Source organism: Theropithecus gelada, chromosome 19 (genome assembly GCF_003255815.1).
Source record: "Theropithecus gelada isolate Dixy chromosome 19, Tgel_1.0, whole genome shotgun sequence".
NCBI lineage: Eukaryota > Metazoa > Chordata > Mammalia > Primates > Cercopithecidae > Theropithecus > Theropithecus gelada.
In genome coordinates, this window is record NC_037687.1 from 46,306,711 (window position 1) to 46,324,099 (window position 17,389).

Sequence of the window (17,389 nt, forward strand, 5' to 3'; positions counted from 1 at the left end):
AGACTTGAGGAGGGAGGGGCAAGCCACACCCAAAGAAAGGAGGCTTCACCATGGTCTTCATGAAAACGGCAAGGGGCAGGAGTGGAGCAGCTGATGACAGGCATGGCCCTTCTGCCTTAGTTTGACCAAGGGCACATCATCTATGAAAAGATGGTGTTGGAAAAGCTCAGGAGGCCGCATGGTGCAGGGATGGAGTGCTGTTCTTTTAGGGGGATCAGGGGGCTCCTAGGCTTCTCCAGAGTGTCCCAGTAACAGATGCGTTATCGGGGAGGAGGTTGCCCAAGGATGCCCTCAAATGGCCAGTGCCTAGAGGACTGGGGGTGAGCAAGGCCGCTGGGGGCACGGCTGCAGCTCTGTCGGAAGTTGGCTTTGGAGAAGGAGGAGGTCGTTCAGACACGGGACACACCCCAGGGAGCGAGAAACGAACTTCCAGAGCCCTCACCACGGCAGCCCAGTTGACTAACGAGTCCCCGCCAAGTCAGCTGGGGTGGGAGAGGATGGAGACACCGATGGGAAACACTTCAACCCAGCAGGCCTGGGCCTTGTGCAGCACTATTCTGGGCATGTGACCCAGCCATGGCCACGACAGACCAGGCAGTATCCATGCTTTTTTTTTCGTCTCAAGAGGAAAAAAAAACAGCGCTAAAGGGATGAATTGGTCAAGAGCTGTCTGATGAGTCCGGGGCTGGGCCAGGGCCCAGCATCTGCATCTCTGACCAGCAACCCACGTGATTCTGGGGCAAGTGGCCAGTTCCCCAGACTCATCCAGAGAAGCTCCTGTCTACTCCATCCCTTGGCTTCCAGCCTGGGAGATTCAAACCCGCCCAGCAGAAGAAACGAGAAGCACCGCCAGACGTTTCCACAATGTGGGGATGGAAGTGAGTTCTACAATTTGGGGAGGAAAGGAAATTTTCAAATTTGTTGAATAATGTTTCCAGGTCTAAAATATCCTCGGTAAAAAAATAAACTGCATTCGTCATCTGAGAAATAAAATTAAAACTACGGTGTGATACCTCTGCATACTCATAGAATGGCTAAAATGGGAAAGACCCACAACGCCAAGTGTTGGACAGGACGTGGAGTGGGAGAGTTACGTATGGAACACTCATGCATAACTGGTGAGGAGGTGGAAACATCAGTACGACCCCTTTAGAAAACAGTCCAGCATGGAGCCAGGAGTGGTGGCTCACGCCTGTAATCCCAGGACTTTGGGAGGCCAAGGCGGGAGGATCGCTTAAGCCCAGGAGTTCGAGACCAGCCTGGGCAACACGGGGAAACCCTGTCTCTACAAAAAATACCAAGAAAAAAAAAAAAGCTAGGAGTGGTGGTGGTACATGCCTGTGGTCCCAGTTACTTGGGAGGCTAAAGCAGGAGGACCACCTGAATGTGGGAGGTCGAGGTTGCAGTGAGCCATGATCACGTCACTGCCCTCCAGCCTGGGTGACAGAGTGAGACCTTGTCTTAAAACACACACACACACACACACACACACACACACACGAAAAAGAAAACTGTTTGACAGTACCTGTACCCTGGGGTCCAGCAATTCTCTTCTAAGTACATCAGGAATGTGCAGGAACTGGACATGGTGACACACACCTGTAATCCCAACACTTTGGGAGGCCAAGGCAGGAGGATCACTTGATCTCAGGAGTTCAGAACCAGCCTGGGCAACAAAGTGAGACCCCCATCTCTACAAAAAATAAAAATAAAAAATTAGCCAGGCGTGGTGGTGCACACCTGTGGTCCCAGCTACTTGGGAGGCCGAGGTGGGAGGCTGGCTTGAGCCCAGGAGTTCAAGGCTGCAGTGAGCTGTGATTGCGCCCCTGAGCTCCAAACTAGATGATAGAGCAAGACCTTGTCTCTAAAAAAGGAAAAAATGTGTACGTATCACCAAGAGACACAAGAATATCCATAGCAATGCTGTCCATAAAAGCCAAAAACTCTAACCCAAATGCCAATCAACAAGAGGCTGGATAAATAACTTAGGGTCTATCCACACGATGGAATCCTGTACAAAGAGGAAGGAACAAATAACAACTCAAAACAATGTGGATGAATCTCAGAAACCAGATGCTGACCCAAACACGGGAGCATACATACTGCATGATTCCATTTCTATTAAGTTTAAAAACAAGGGGCCGGGTGCAGTGGCTCATGCCTGTAATCCCAGCACTTTGGGAGACCAAGACAGGTAGATCACCTGAGGTCAGGAGTTCAAGACCAGCCTGGCCAACACGGTGAAACCCCGTATCCACTAAAAATACAAAAATTAGCAGGATGTGGTGGTGCATGCCTGTAGTCCCAGCTACTCGGGAGGCTGAGGCAGGAGGATCACTTTAACCCAGGAGGCAGAGGTTGCAGTGAGCCGAGATTACGCCACTACACTTCAGCCTGGGCGACAGAGTGAGACTCTATCTCAAAACACACACACACACACACACACACACACACACACACAGACACACACACACACACACACACACACACGGAAAACCAATCCATGTTGTTAGAAGTAAGGGGAGCAGTTTTCTGTAGTGAAGGGGAATGACTGGAAGAGGTCATGGGGTGGTTTGGGGTCCTGGTCATGTTCTGATCCCTGCTCCAGTGCTGGGTACACAGCACGCTGTTTGCAGACATTCACTGCATTGTATAGTAGGATCTGTTCGCTTTTCTGTGTGCGTACTACACTTGGAATAAAAGGCTTAAGTATGTACAATGGTGCATGCAGGACAAAAAGAAGACATGATTAGCAAACTGCTTAGAAAAAAACAGAATTTGGCTGAGTGCAGCAGCTCATGCCTGTAATCCCAGCACTTTGGGAGGCTGAAGCGGGTGGATGGCTTGAGCTCAGGAGTCCAAGACTAGACTAGGCAACATGACAAAATCCTTTCTCTACTAAAAATACAAAAAAAAAAAAAAATAGCCGGGCATGGTGGTGGGAGCTTGTGGTTCCAGCCACTCGGGAGGCTGAGGTGGGAGGATTACTTGAGCCCGGGAGATGGAGGTTGCTGTGAGCTGAGATCGCACCACTGCACTCCAGCCTGGGTGACAGAGGGAGATCCTGTCTGGGGGGGAAAAAAAGGGAGAGAGAGAGAAAGACAAGAAAAGAAAAGACAGAACTTGAGGGGACACTGGCCAGTGGGGCTACCTGCCCCCTAAGCCTCTGTCACATCACCAGGCAAGGCCCTTGGCCAGTGTGCTTCCTGACACCCAAGATAAAACGGGACTGAGTGAGCAGACACTGTGAATAATAGTAATAATAGCAGTAGCAGCTGCCACTGATTGTGAGCTGTTAGGCACAACAGCTCTAGGAGGTGGATTCTCTTGTTAACCCCGTTTCATGGATGAGGAAACTGAGTCGCTAGCCCACACAGTGACCGAGCTAGGACTGAACCCAGGCGGTCTGACTCCAGGTCCCGGTTTCAGCCGCAACCTAGAGGTGGCTGCCTGGGGTGGAGGGCAGGCGGGGAGTGGTTGCCATGGCTGTGGGCTGACACATTAACTTGTGGAAGAGGGAATCAAGAAGAGTGAAATAATAGGCATAGATTGCGCTTTCACAGGGATGAATGGTCATGAAATTAAATTTGCAGATGAGGCCAAACCTCATGAGGCCCCAAATCTAAGCAGGAAACAGCAAGATGGCCCCAACCAGGAGAAATGCAATTTACCATGCACACCAAGGCGGTAATCCTCGCTAAATGACTTTTGTGAGAAAGAGGCGTGTGAGTGGCTGTCGCGAGGGATGGCGAGGTAGCGATGACCACTGACGGCAGATAGTCTCTGCACCAGCAGCAGGCCCGGCCCCAGGCACAGCAACAGGGAGGGGACATCCAAGGTGCGATCCCGGTGCCACTCCCAGCCCATGTCAACCTCTGCCAAGGAGATTCAGACAGACACACGAAAGCTGAGTCCTTGGAAGTCAGAATCAAATGAGACCCAGATGTCTATAGGAGGAGTAAGGAAGAGTAGTCCTGGGAGAAAGAATCACATACAAAAAAGGGGAAGATGTCAGAAGGAACCAAGAGCACTGGCCTCAGCAAGCCAGAGAGACGCTGGCCGCATCACCCCCCGGCTCAACCTGTGCGGGCAGATTGCCGAATCACACGCTGAGCCCAACCAGCGTAGACGGTGCCGGCTTTGTGCACTGGCTCAATCAGTGTAGGCAGCCTGCCCACATCACATACTGATTCCAACCAGCATAGACAAACTGCATTGCACACTGGGCTCAACCACCCCAACTCTGGGAGACAGAGCCTGATGGACCTGGCCAACATCTGAGAGGAAGCCTGGGCCTAGGCTGAGCTCGGTCACAGGAAAAGCCACTGAATCTAGAGAGTTTGAGAGCTCTGAACCTTGTGCAAAGACCCCCCAGAGAGAGGGGCAAGCACAGACTCCATAGAAGGTTCTAGTGCTCATGCCCTAGACTTAACCAAGTGTAGACAGACTGCCTGCCCCACACACTGGCTTAGCCAGTGTAGACAGACCATGTGCTGGCTGTGTCCGTGTAGACAGCCTGCCTGCCCCACCAGTGCAGACAGACTGCCTGCCCCACCAGTGCAGACAGACTGCCTGCCCTATGCACTGGCCCTTGACCAGGCAAGTAATAATGGTAATAATAGTATTATTACTCTTGTACAGTGTACACAGACTGCCTGACCCATGCGCTGGCCCTGCCAGTGTAGACAGACTGCCTGCCCCATGCACTGGCCCCACCAGTGTAGACAGACTGCCTGCACCACACACTGGCCCTGCCAGTGTAGACAGACTGCCTTCCCCACGCACTGGCTATGCTAATGTAGACAGACTGCGCAATTTAATGCACTCCGCCGGCCCACAAGCAATCGCTGAGTAGCTTCTCCATGCCGAGCTCCTCCTAGCCAACACAGCCAGAAAGAGCAGCATCTGCACCAACACTGCGACTTGCTTGTGTTTGCTCAACTTCCCCAGGGACAGGTGTACGAGGCTCTGCACATGGCAGGTCAGGGTCGGTGTTTGCTGGGTGCCTGAATGCGGCACAGGAAGCAAAGCTCCTGCAGCTCAAGGCTGGAGGAGGGTCTCAATGCTGCAAGCCTGGGCTGATGATTCTTGTCCCAAGAGATGAGTCAGCCCCCAAAAGAGGCAGCCTCGAAGGTGGGGACGATTTCTCTGCCAAGCACAAGTCAGTCTGTGCCCAGGCTAGGGGCTGCTGGCAGAGGGGCTCTCCTGTGTCAGCTTCCCACTGATAAGCATCTGGGCATGTCCAGGGGCCCATGGTGGTGAAGGCAGCAGACAGAATGGAGTGGCCAGGCCAGCCCCGGAAGTCTCATCTGGAGAGGCCGCCCTCTGAGCAAGGAATCAGCCCTGGGAGGGTGCCTAGGGGACCAAGGAGTAATGTGTAGCTCCTAGCATCCTCTACTTGGCTCTCTTCCCTCCTGTCCCCGAGTCTGGCCCAGCCAGGAGGAGCTGGCTCAGGCCCAGGCAGTGAGGACAAGGTGACAGCGACCTGGGCTGTTGCCTGCAGCTCGGCGGCCACTCAGCTCAGGGCCTGCAGCCAGCAGTGTGGGCACAACGGGAAACGGGGTGACTCACAGACCTGCTTCCCTGCTCCCCAGCACTGGAGAACAGAGCCTGGTAGATCGGGCCGATGTCTGCAGAGAACCCAGGGTCCGAGCTGTGCTGCAGCCAGCCACAGGAAATTCACCAACATCAGAGGGCACTGTGGAGCTCCCAGCCTTGGGCAGAGCCCCTCGCCGAGGGTGCAGCAGGTAGAGACTGGCTCCCTTGAGGAGGAGGAAAAGGAGAGAGGGCTGCAAGCAAGAAAAAGGTGTAAGAGAGGATTCTTTCTGGGGCAGGTGCCAGCCAACTGCCGGGTTACATCAAGCAGGCAGCAGGTGAAGGACCTCTGGGGGTCCAGGAAGCTAAGTGGATGAAACACACATGGAGACCACCATTGGCCAGCACTCAGCTCCAGAGGAAAGTGAGCATCTGAGCCACAGTGGGTGGTCAGCTTCATTCCCCCAGTGAAGGCCCATCCTCAATGAGTCTGGAGACAAAAGCTGGGCCAGGACCCTGGGTATGGACGTCGAGCAGCTTGTCCCCACCATGGAGCCATGGGCACTGGGCTGTCACTTGCCGAGTGCCTTGGACGTGCTAGGGCTGAATGGTGAGCAGACAGGAGAGGAAGGCAGTGGAAGAACCAAGGTCTCAGAGCACAGTGGGGCCACACAACCAGCAGCCTGGCCACCCAGTCCTAGGAGGATGTGACCCAGCCAGAGTGGAGAGGCGCTTAGCACTCCAGGGGGTGGCCCTGTCTCAGGGAGTAGACAACTCCCAATAGTGTCCCACGGGTAACCATCCTGACCACTCCTTACCACGTCCCCTCCCACACCTAATCCAGCTGGGTACCAGTTTAGACAGAATGACCTGCAGAATGCACTGGTTCGACCAGTGTAGACAGATGGCGTGAATGGTGTGCTGAGATCCCCCAGTATAAACAGATGGTCTGCATCATGAACTAGGGGCTCAACCAATGTTAGAGTGCCTGCTTTGTGCACAAGCTCAACCGATATAGACGCACTGCCTACACTGCACACTAGTTTCAACCAGCGTAGACGTGCTGCCTACATCACACACTGGTTTCAACCAGTGTAGATGCACTGCCTATATCACACACTGGTTTCAACCAGTGTAGACAGACTCCATTGCACATTAGGCTCAACCACCCCAGCTCCGGAAGACAGAGCCTGATAGACCAGACCAATGTCTGAGGGGAAGCCCATTCACTCCTATTTAAGGCCACAGTGGTCTTTCTTTCTCCAAGATTCCTGCAGCTCCGTCCTCGCTGGCCTTCCTACTCTGCAGCAGTTCGTAGAATAAAGTCCCAAGTCCCCCCCTGGTTGTGAAGACCCTACACAGATGGGTCTCCAGCCACAAGTCACCTGCTCCTTCACTCTGCTGGCCACATGCGCCTTCCCACAGCTCCTGAATGGAGCTCCTCACGCCCTCTCACACATTCCCTCCATAGGAAGCCCTGTGCCTGCTCTTGTCTGTGCCTGCCTGGCATGCTGGACTCTCTCTCTCTCCCTCCCTTCCTCCCACACTCCCTTCCAACCCTACTTAGTTCCCACTCCTCCTTCAGACGTCAGCTGAAGGGCCACCTCCTCCGAGAAGTCCTCCTGACCTCTCAGTGCAGGTCAGATTCTCTTTGGTAGGTCTCATAGCACTTGGGTGTTTATTTCCTTATATTCTTTATATCCTTATCACAGCCTAGAATCACATATCAGTCATTCTTTTTATTAATGTCTTTGTCTGGCAGAAAATGAATTAGTGAATGAGGAATACATGAGGAGGGTCTCCATTCCACCGTCTATAAACTCACAAGGGCAGGGACCACCCTCCGCTTTGCTCACCTCATGTCCCCAGGGCCCGCACAGTGTAAGATACCTTATACCTGCTCCATAAACATTCAGGGGCAGGGTGAGGGACAGGGACAACGGGCCTGGCACCGGGAGTGTGGGACTGAGAATCATTTGGTTCTGGGTTTCAATGTTGATGATTCTAATTTAGTTCAAATAAATGTCACTCACCAGGGCCAACACTGGCCATGGCTTGGCAGGGAAAGGGCATCTTGCCCTCGGTCACCAGCACCGAGAAATACTGACTTCCCAGAAATGTATGGTGTTCTATGTGGGGAGTGCAGATGTGAGACCCAGGCCACCAACCTGGGAGGACAGATGTGTCTGCCGCCCCCAGCCCCAGGCCTGCAAACGGACTGTCTTAGTCCATTTCTGTTGCTGTAAAGGAATCCCTAAGGCTGGGTAATATATAAAGAAAAAGGGTCGGGCACGCTGGCTCACGCCTATGATCCCAGCACTTTGGGAGCCCGAGATGGGCAGATCACTTGAAGTCAGGAGCTCGAGACCAGCCAGGCCAAAATGGTGAAACCCCGTCTCTACTAAAAATACAAAAAAAAAAAAAAAAAATTGGCTAGGCTTGGTGGTGCACGCCTATAATCCTAGCTACTTGGGAGGCTGAGGTGGGAGGATTGCTTGAACCTGGGAGGCAGAGGTTGCAGTGAGAAGAGACCACGCCACTTCACATTCCAGCCTGGGTGACAGAGTGAGACTCCGTCCGCCCCCCAACCACCAAGAAAAAAAAGAGGACAGACGTGCTGACTCACACCTGTAATCCCAGCACTTTAGGAGATTGAGGCGGAAGGATTGCTTGAGGCAAGAAGTTCAAGATAAGCTTGGACAACATAGGGAGACCCCATCTCTACAAAAAATGTTAAAAATTAACGGACATGGCGGTGTGCATCTGTAGTCCCAGCTACTCAAGAGGCTGAAGTAGGAGGATTGTTCGAGCCTGGAAGTTCAAGTCTGCAGTGAGTTATGATAGCACCACTGTACTCCAGCATGGGCAATAGAGCGAGACTCTGTCTCTAAAAAGAAAAAAAAAAAAAGAGGCTTATTTGGCTCACAATTCTGCAGGTTGTACAAGAAGCATGGCACCCGCATTTGCATCTGGTGAGGGACTCATGCCCTTCCACTTAAAATGGAAGGGAAAGAGAAGCCGGTGTATGCAGAGATCACAGAGGTGGGGGTTAGGTGCTAGGCTCTTTTTAACAACCAGCTCTTGTGGGAACTAATAGAGCAAGAACTCACTTCCTGCCTCACAATAGCATTAATCTATTCATACAGGGTCTGGCCTCATGACCCACCTCCCACTAGGCCTCACCTCTAACACTGGGGGTCACATTTCAAGGTAAGATTCACAGGGGATCAACATCCAAACTATTGCACAGATACTCTCTGACGTCCTGAAAGGTGGCTTTGGCAATGGGCCCAGGGCTGCTTCTTGGTGTCAACCCACCTACACGGAGGCTTCCCCAGTCTCTCGGTGGCCGAGGCTGCATTGCTGAGTTTCTAAGGGCCCAGGAATGAATCCAGCCTGTGCAGGCTAGAACGCCACATCACAAATGACAGGTAGTTTTGTACAGGGTAAAAGTCATAACTTTTTCCATGACCAATTTGTAAGCCTCATGACCTGCCACGCTGATTTACTGACCACAGGGTCACACATCCTCCAGCTGATAAGAAATGAGATGGCGTCTGCCGCATCCTCTGGCACCTGAGCTAATGCAGCTCTGTCCCCGGTTTGTCTGGGTCCATGGGTTTCCTCCGGAGGCAACACAGCCGCTCTGGAGTCAGATGAGCCCTGAATGTGGCGCCAAAGACAGCACCAAACAGCCTACTGTCACCATGCTGTCACCATGCAGACTGCTCATGCCCAGCCAACTTTCTGAGGTTGCAGGACACTGATGCCACATCTACATCCAGGCACCAACCTCAATTTAAAAAAAATTTTTTTTTTTTTTTTTGAGACAGTCTCGCTCTGTCGCCTAGGCTGGAGTGCAGGGTCATGATGTCGGCTCACTGCCACCTCTGCCTCCCGGGTCCAAGTGATTCTCCTGCCTCAGCCTCCCGAGTAGCTGAGATTACAGGTGTATAATCCCGCCACCACGCCTGGCTAATTTTTTTCTTTTTAGTAGAGACTGGGTTTCACCATGTAGGTCAGGCTGGTCTCAAACTCCTGACCTCAAGTGATCCGCCCACCTCGGCCTCCCAAAGTGCTGGGATTACAGGCATGAGCCACCGTGCCTGGCTGATTTTTTTTAAAAACTTATTTACTTATTTATTTAATTTTTTACTGTGCCACTGCTGGGTCACATTGATCTCCTTGGGCCAGCACTATATAAATCTCCTGTTTTATAACTCATCACTTTCTGGTTAGCTAAAAGGCTGGCCACTCATTCCACGTGGTGTTTATCAGCTCTAATTGCCACGGCTGCTCATTAAAGAGCAGCCGTGCTGGGTGCGGTGGCTCACACCTGTAATCCCAACACTCTGGGAGGCCAAGGTGGGTGAATCACGAGGTCAGGAGATCGAGACCATCCTGGCCATCATGGTGAAACCCCATCTCTACTAAAACGCAAAATTAGCGCGAGTAGTGGCGCATGCCTGTAGTCCCAGCTACTCAGGAGGCTGAGGCAGGAGAATCACTTGAACCCAGGAGGCAGAGGTTGCAGTGAACCAAGATCGCACTACTGCACTCCAGCCTGGGCAACAAGAGCGAAACTTTATCTCAAAAAAAAAAAAAAAAAAAAAAATAGAGCTGCCATAATCCTATGTCCTCTTTCCTGCTCACAGGTTCCCCACTGCCCCAGGTTTCTCCAATGTGGCCGCCACGCACCAGTAAATTGGGGAGGTGAGGTTTTTCCAAGCTGCAAAGCAGCAGATGTGGCTAAGACAGGGATCTCAGACTCCAGGCCAGGCAGCAGGCAGGAGATGGGGATGTCTGCCAGAGATATCAGCTGGGGCCACACCTTCCCCATTATCCCCTACAAGCCCAGGCACACTCACTGAAAATTTCTCCAGCCAGATGCATCAGCAATGATCAAAGCTCCCCTTCCTCTCTTCCATCAGCAAAACCACAAAAAGCCTATCAGGCCGCCTCTGGCAGGAACTCGGAGCTTAGAGCAGGGGAGCAGCCTGCGCGAGGTTTCCAATCAGGCAAATCTGACTCTCCCCCTTTTAAGAGAATTGAAGGCGAATTCTGAGACGAGCCCACCAGGCACACTTTCTCAACAACCATACGGCAAAGACGTAGTTTCTGAACTTTCCCAGACTTATTAGCTTACATAAACAGAGATTTGAATAAATGTTTAAAAAATGAAATTCCCTGGATACCCTGTAATCAGTAAATGTTCATTATGGAAACACAGCAAATACGCATGAAATTTCCCAAGTGATATTCTGGCTACAAGATTAAAAAGGCATCTCTAACAACAGGCTGAGTTACAAAGTATCCTCTGTCGGCGGTTACAGTCCAAGGGGGACGTCGTTCTGCCAAGCCCAGGAGGTCAGACGAGCCTGCTCTCCTCTCCTGACTGGAGCCAAGGAAAATCAAAAGATGCTCATTTTGCCTGCTCAGGCAATTTATAAATGAGCCGCCACGCTGCCTGACTGATGCCTCTCGATAAATAATTAATCCTTGACCTTGCTTTAAGAAAGCCTTGACTTTTTAATTTGGGGTCTTTTTAAAAATCAATACCCGGGAAACATAATTCACTCTTGCCGAGTCTGATTCCAGGTTAATAAATAAATAAGTAAATAAATAAGCTGCACTGTTTGTGTGGTCCCAGGGCGACTGGGCCAGGCGATGGGTCAGGTTCCGGCTTTGAGGTTTTCTGTGTTCAAATGCTAATGGATAACTGATCAGCCAATCCCCCTGGAACCAACATTCAGACCCTCAAGAGGTCCCTCTCTTCAGGATTCCAATGTTATTCCTCCCGTGGGTCACTTCACAGAGGCCAGTCTGCTGAACGCTTCTAAATGAACTTCCACGATGCCTTCTGTGCTTGGGGTGTCCCGATTAAAATTAAAAGAGGATCTCCTGCTGGGATGCGTGTCCTTCCTGTGGCCTGTCTGCCTTGCCTTTGGGACAGGGGCACAGGGTGGGCAGGAAAGGTCATGGCAGCTGGAAAATGTTAAGGGCTCTGCCACACCTGCTCCAGCGGTTGCCCTGTCCTAGGGCAGGACTTAGGAAAAGACTTCCCCACAGATAGGCAAGGGTCAAGGTGAACTTAGAAGAGAAAGGTTATCCAGGAAAGTGGGCTTCATATTGTAGCTCCTGAGCCCCTTTGTGGGGGAGGAGAAAAAGGGGGTTGATCTGCCTCTCACCTCTCTGTCCCCCGCCCCGCTCCACCATCCACTACAGAGCAGCTACTACCTCCCTGCACCCAACGCCTCTCCCACGTGCTCTGCTGCTGCGCCAGATAGCGCCAAGCAGACGGAGAGGGGCCGGGACGCCGGTTCCCCTTAACGGAGCTGATCACGGCTCAGGAGCCAGCGGGGGTGGCCCAGGGACGCAGAGTCCTCTGGGACGCCTGAGACCACTGCGGGACAGAGAGCCCCAGGATCGGCGCCTACTTCTCGGGTAAAACAACCAGCCGGGCAGCAGCGCCCACAGCCGAGGGCGCCGCAGTCTCTTCAACTCCCGGTCGGGGTCGCGGGCCTGGAGACAAGACGTACGCGAAAGTTAGGGCGGCGGGAGTCCCGCACCGGCGAAGGAATCCGGGTCACCTCAGACCCAAGCCCCAGCATCGGCACTGCCAAAACCCGCGATCGCCCTCCTGGCCCGGCCGGCCTACAGCGAGGCCAGAGCGGGTCTGCAGAGGCGGCAGCCGGTAGCCGGAGTTACAGCCACTGCCAGACCTCGGCTTGGTACAGAGGCCAAACGGATCCTTTCCCCGCCCCCTGGAGCCGCCCGAGGCTCCGACTCCCGCACTCCCGACACACGCACGCACACACCTTCACACCATCGCTGACGCACGCACACTCGCCTCCAGCACTCACAGGCCGGTGCCCTGGAGAGTAGCGGGGTGGGGACGCGCGCGACGGAGCCCCTTGGTAGGAAGCCAAGGCCGCTTAAACTTCCCTGATAGTCCCTGCCCGCCGCAACCCGTCCCGAGTCCCGGCCCCGAGTGCGCGAGGAAGCCCCAGCGCCCCGAGCGCTCCTGCCTGGCCCTCGGCGCTCGCTGCTCCGCGCCCGACGCCGCCTCCTCGCGCGCAGCACCCAGGGCCGGGTGGAAGAGCGGGGGTCCGCAGGGACCAAGAGGGCCCGAGGGACGGCAGTTCACAGAAGCGCGACAGTGAGTGGGATCCAAGAAGCGAAAGTCTAATTAAAGTTGCCGCTACCCGGGCCGGTCCCCAAAGTGCAACCAGACCCGAGCCCCGCGCGCCCCACCTCCGCCCGCAGCTTCGGACTCCCATCCGCGTGCGGTGGCGGGGATGGCGCGCGGTGCAGTCCGGGGCCCGCTTGGGACCCCTCTGGGAGTCCCTGCAGGCCAGGAGCCTGCACAGGGCGGGAACAGGGGTGGGGCAAGGGCGCAGCCACTTACCTGGCGCAGCGAACGCTCCCGAGGCCGCGGGCGCCTCCAGTCCGGGCGCGGTTCTCCGCGGTGGATCCTCCGCTCGGGGCGCGCAGGCGGCGGAGAGGACCTCCGCCCCAGCTCGGGCCCGGTGCCTCCTCCCGCTCCGAGCGGAACCCGGTGCGATTTGTGGGCGAGAAGCGTGGGGCCGGCGGCCGGAGCGCGCGGGTAGCGAGAGGGCGCGGTGCGGCGTTCCTCTTCGGCCCCCGGCGCGTTCGGTCCCCCACCTCCCGCCGCCGCCGCCGCCTCGTCCTCTCTTCTCCCCGCAGCACTGCCGGATCCGGCTTGCGCGCCGGGAAGGCTCCCAGCGAAGTGCGAGCGAAGCCTCCGGCGAGGCTGGAAATAGCGCCGCGCCCGCCCGGCGCCCCGCCCCCGGCCCGTGCCCCGCCCCGCCGTGGTGGCGGCTACGGCGGTGGCCGGGCCGGGCGGTGATCGCTCCCGCGATGCGCTCGGCCCTCCCGGGGGCTCGCGGGCGCCGCGCCCACGCGCGCTCTGCGGCTCCCGCGGCCCCGCTGGCCGCGCGCTCTGAAGGAGTCGCTGCTGGGCGCGGTCCGGCGGCCGCGGGGGTGGGAGCGGTCGTGGCGGTCTCCCCGCGGAGGTAGGGGCTGAGCCGGTCTCCTGGTCCAGGAGAGCCGGACTCCGGCCTGACGCTAGGCTCCAGACTGCGGCCAGTGCTGCCACTGCCTCGGTGGGTCGCACGCGGCGCCAACCCGGGAAAAGGACCAGGCGTCACCGGGGCGGGCCTTGACCACAGCGGGGCAGGGGTGCGCGCCCAGGACCCAACGCTGCGGGGGCGCAGGGCCGGCGAAAGGCAGAAGATTGATCCTGAGGAAGATTCTGGGAGATCCCTGGGCTTCAGCTAGCGTGGAACTCGATCAAGGCCGCGGGCTGCCTCAGGCCCGGGTGTCCGCATCCATCCCCAAATCCCTGGGGCTCTAGATTCTGCTGGAAGTGCCCTGTGATCCAGGCTCTCCCTTCAGGTCTTCATCCTGGAAGTTTCTGTCGGGTCACCAGCCTGAGAGCAGGGCCAACCGACCCTCTTCATAGATACTCGGGAAAACAGCGTGGAGGGTGGAACCGGCCCACAGCCACACAGCACCGGGACAGAGTAGGGACAGGAACAAGGGGCCCTGGCTTCGGTCCTTGTTCTTCCTGAGAAGAGGCAGCCCCAGCCTGCAGGGGACAAGCAAGCCTTGGGAAGGAGGGCAACTGCTTTCTCATAGGAGCTCGAGGAAACTGCACATGGTCACCTGTTAGTCTTGAAGGGACACCCAGTATTTTCAAACAACTGCAGAGAAGCCTTTAATAAAGTGAAAGACCCTTGCTCTCCCCTCTTTAATGGAACCTGCTGGCTGGTTGGCCTGACTCCTACCAGCTGACCCAGAGTGAGTGATGGAATTGGGGACTGGGCTGGGCCCATAGGTCTTGACTGGCCAGAGTCGGGGACAGCAGGCGAAAAGTGTAGCCACTCCTAGGGATGGCCAGGGAGCCCCTCAGCCCCAGAACCCTGAGGCCTCCTTAATGCCCCAGGTAAGCTCAGAGCATCCAAAAATAGACCAGGACAGATAAGAAGACAAATAGAAGCATGACAAATTAGATGATGGTCTTCCTTTAATTCTTGCAGCAACAGAGTAGGCATTATCACTCCCGTATTACAGATGACGGAATTGAAATACAAGAATGCCACCATGTTGCTGGACTCCACGCATCTGGAGAATGGCCCAAGTGCGATGATTCCAAACTGAGATAGGTTTGGTTCTGGGGTTCCCTCTCCACGACTTTAGGCCTGGAGTGACCCAAGCCCAGGGCTACGCTGGGACCCAGGTATGCTCCACTGGCTGCACGGATGAAGGGAGTGTGTGTGTGTGTTTGTGCGTGCGTGTGTGGCTGAAATCACCCTCCTCCACCTCAGTCAGTTGCAGATTGGAGGAGCCGAGTGCAAGGGCCAGGGACTCAAGTGTCAGGAAGAACAGGGCAGTGGAACCCTCATTCATCCCACATTCCAAAGCTGTTGGAGCAGAGCAGGAGGAGAGAAGGCAAGAACAAAGAGAGGGGAGAGTGGAGTGAGCAGAAAGCCACTTGCTGGACTAACTCACAGTGCAATGACCCCATCCCTGTCCCTGTGGTCCCCTTACCCCACACTTGCAGCCCCTCTTGCCACCCAAGGTCCTGAACACAGATTAGCTGGGCAGCTGCCCACGAGCTCCCTGTCTGCAGTTGGGCCTGCAACAGAGCACATGACTTTGGCCACTGAGGCCTGATGGTCAAGAGACCCTCTTCAGTACAAGGCACACTCCAGAGGGCAAATGCATGCACACACACACGTGCGCGTGCACACACACACACAGAGGGAAAGAGAGAGAGAGAGAGAGAGACTTAACTGTGCAATAGGGAGATAATGGGAGTTCCCATTTCCAGAGCCCAGCCTCAGAGCTGGAAAGGGGGCTCTGGACCGTGACTACTTCCATGGAACAAGTCTACACAGGCTTTATTTCCATGGGATGCATCTATACAGGCTTTGCCATGAATAGTGAGTGGAGTGAGCCAAGCCATCTCAGCAACCCTGTGCATCTGTGTGCCGCGATCCTCCTGGGAAGGATGGTTTTTCCATTAGCTTTCCCAACTGTACTTATTAGCACTTATTTGCATCTAATATTCAGGCAGGCACCACTAGGAATAAACAACGCTGCATTCCTTTGACATTCTCTCCATTTTCCATTTTTAACTCAGACTTCCTTCTTGTTTTGAGGGGCCGTGGGGGAATCCCCAAAGGGGGCCTGAGGCCCCTGGCACCACCTCGCAGTGAGTTTTCCTCCGAGATTTGCCAAGGGCTGCGTGCCCTTTTTTGAAAGTCAGGCTCAGCCTCTGCAGCGAGGGAGGAGCAGGAAGGCTGCAATTCCCGGCATGAAGCCTTGTGTGCTCGCTTGCGGTTTTTGATATGTGTGTCTCCACCAAAAGATTAGTGGCAAACTTGTCTTTGCATCCCAACTAAGGTGAAAAGACATTTTTAGTGCATGGCCCCATGCGCCCACAGCCTAAGCCCCAGAAGGGCTAATAGAGAGATTCAGATGCCAATCTGTTTGCTGCAACAAGGATGCGGGAAGGAGGAGGGGGCTTGGCTGTGGGATGTAGGCAGACCCCCACCTCCACCGGCTCTGGGCCCCCTTTCCTCAGGCCATTCCTGCGGGTGAAGGTTTCTGCCCATCTTTGGGCTGGGGGTTGAAGGTGGCACAATGGGAAGCCGAGACAGTCTCACATTGTATTTGGCAAGACTGAGTCTTGAGTCCTGAACCTTCCATCTGTTGCCATGAGAGGAACCAGAACAGGCTGGGCGTGGTGGCTCATGCCTGTAATTCAAGCACTTTGGGAGGCTGAGGTTTAGAAGGCTGGATCACTTGAGGCTAGGAGTTCGAGACCAGCCTGGCCAACATAGCGAAACCCCATCTCTACTAAAAATGTGAAAGTTATCAGGGCGTGGTGACGCACACCTGTAATCCCAGCTACTTGGGAGGCTGAGGCAGGAGAATCACTTGAACCTGTGAGGTAGAGGTTGCAGTGAGCCGAGATCGGGCCACTGCACTCCAGCCTGGGTGACAGAGCAAGACTCTATCTCAAAAAAAAAAAAAAAAGAAGAAGGAGGAGGAGGAGGAGGAGGAGGAGGAGAAGAATGCTTGTTCTACAGAGGAGTTTGGGAGCTATCTATACTGGCAGGTCAGGAACACCTCAACTGTCTCCCTGCATCCCATGAGAGAAAGAAGGAAATTATGGGATGGGCCAAGGGGTCTGCTTCAGCTCTCCCAGTTGGAGCTAGGGGGTCTTGAACTTGTCTCCTAACCCCTCAGAGCCTGTTCCCTGTTTGCAGAAGAACAATAGACTGTCCCTGCAGAGGAAAGGTGAAGGGTGTCACGGCATTTTGGGAATTGGAGTCCTGTGACCAGATTGCCCTGAGCCACCCACAGACCAGTTACCTCAGGGTATGACCTGACCTGGCCTTGCTTCCACATCCAACATCTGGCCCTATAATGGCCTCTGCCATATTGTGACCCCAAGGTTTCCTGAAGTCACTTCAATACACAGACGGGCCGGTGACGTGCTGATCAGAGCACCATCCAGGCGGGAGACTCCTCCTGGTAATGGAGCTGCCTTCCCCAGCTGCTCTCTGGGGCCTGTGTGGGATCCCGGCCATGCCTTCCCTCCCCAGGCCTCGACCTCCCCATTCGAAAGGTGAGGGATGGGCACCCAGGATCTGAAGCCCTGCTTCCAGGCCTGCTGTGGATTCCATGATTCCTAAAAATTCCTCACCGGGGAAGGAGACTCAGACCCATTTCCAGCCAAGGTATCCCTTGGCCACCTTGTGGAATAAATGTTCCTTCCTAGTCCTTTTCCTCCTCTCTCCTTTCCCCTTTTCTGTCACCT

General features: G+C 54.9%; 1 protein-coding gene across 2 annotated transcripts in view; it reads right to left on the reverse strand.

Annotated features, from left to right (window-relative positions):
• Positions 1–13,285, reverse strand: part of CHST8 (carbohydrate sulfotransferase 8) — a 152,567-nt gene extending 139,282 nt beyond the window's left edge. For both annotated transcript variants that reach the window (XM_025367696.1, XM_025367698.1), the window contains exon 1: positions 12,944–13,285. The gene's annotated coding sequence lies outside the window, so the exon portion shown is untranslated. The remainder of the gene's footprint in view (positions 1–12,943) is intronic.
• Between the last annotated feature and the right edge of the window lie 4,104 nt (positions 13,286–17,389).